The following is a 1,818-nucleotide window of genomic DNA, read 5'->3' on the forward strand; positions in this document are numbered from 1 at the left end:
TACTTTGTTTAAGCTGAACCATTCTTGGGCTTGTGTTCATGCTTCTTAGGCCTGGTGTGATTAAATTATTTTCTGCACACTAAACAAAATAAATCACACATAAACAATTAGCTTTTAACCTAATAATATTTAGTCATCATCTTAATAATATTTTAGTTTTTTAAACTCAATAAATTTGATGATAGACTTTTTTGTGTGGATAGAGATAAGCATTTTGGCCAAGACCATGTTTGTTTGTGAGTTTGGGTCTTGAGAGATCTTTATTTTTATGAAAAATAAAAAATTGGTGGTAATTATGATAGGATATCTATTTTGTTAGGGACTTTGAGCCTCCTATGTAATACATGGACTGAATATGTGTGTAATAGAAGTGTTTCTTAAAAGCATGAATACTTTTGGCCAAAAAAAATATAAAAATATGATTACTTGATGGCTAGCATTATATGTGTGTGGAATATATACCAAAAATATGATTATTTTTATATTTATAATAAAAATATAAATAAATTTTTATTTTAAAAATAGGATTTAGCGTTGTGGAGTTAGAGTTTAGGGTTTATAATTTAGGATTTGGTACTTGGAACTTAGGATTTAGTAATTAAGGATTATGGTCGTATAATTTAGGGATGTATGTTTTAAGGTTTATGGATGGATGATTTAGTCTTTATGGTTAATATTTATTGTTTAGCATTTATAATTTAGGTTTAGAATGTATGGATTGAGATTCTTGATTTAGGGATTTGGGATGGATTTAGAATTTATGATTTAGGTTTTAGTATTTAGGATAAGTTGGTTTAGGATTTAGTGTTGGTTGGTTTAGGGTTTAGCATAGGATAATTTAGAAATTAGGGTTTAAAATTAGGTTGTTTAGATTGTAAGGTGCAATCATGGATTATTTAGAGTTTAAGGTTGGTTAAGGATTTATAGTTAAATAATTAAGATTTCTTGTTTATTGCTTAGGATTGGAATGGTTTGGATAGGATGATTATGGATTACGGTCGAATGGTTTATGATTTTGTTTTTAATACTAGAAGGGTTAAGATTTCAGAATTTACTTAAAACTGGATTATAAGCCTTTCAAATTCTTTTTCTTATTTTATTTATTTTAAACTCGTGAATAAAATGGTTTAGCATTTAGACTTTAATTTTTGTTGGTTTAAGGTTTAGTTTTGATCATAATATTTTTGGTACGTGATAATATTTTTTTAGTGCAACAAATATAAATGGATAATAAAATTTAGTGTTTCATTAGAATTGTTTTGGTAGAACCTTTGTAAAATTTTGAATATGTTTGGTTAATATAATTTTTGAAACTTTAAAATATAATTTTTGGTCTTTTAGAGAAAATAAAATATGTAAGTTTTTTTCGTTAATATTTTATTGAATGGCATCATATTACATGATATATTAATGCTTGACCAAAAATGATATATTGATGAAAAAATGATCACAAAAAAAGATATTAGATGGTTGTATGTGTGCATGTAGCTTGCGCTTGGGTGTGTGCGTGGGCGTGTGTGTGTTCACGTTTACATTTGTGTGTGTGCGCGTATGTGTGACTTGAAGGATTAAAATGAATGTTGCTACTATTATATATTCAACCAATTAATAGAGAGATCAAGTAGACTATTATCTATTATCAGATACAATGTGATATCATTCATTCATGCAATCATTTAGCTCAATTTTCTTGTCATTTAAGTTGTAATTTTTTTATTTTTTATTTTTTATATTTAATCCAGCCATAAAATTATGAAATAATAAGTATCCTTATAAAAATTGATGTTTTTAAATATGAGCCTATAAAAATTTTTGACA

This window comes from Arachis hypogaea, chromosome 15 (genome assembly GCF_003086295.3).
Source record: "Arachis hypogaea cultivar Tifrunner chromosome 15, arahy.Tifrunner.gnm2.J5K5, whole genome shotgun sequence".
Classification (NCBI taxonomy): Eukaryota; Viridiplantae; Streptophyta; class Magnoliopsida; order Fabales; family Fabaceae; genus Arachis; species Arachis hypogaea.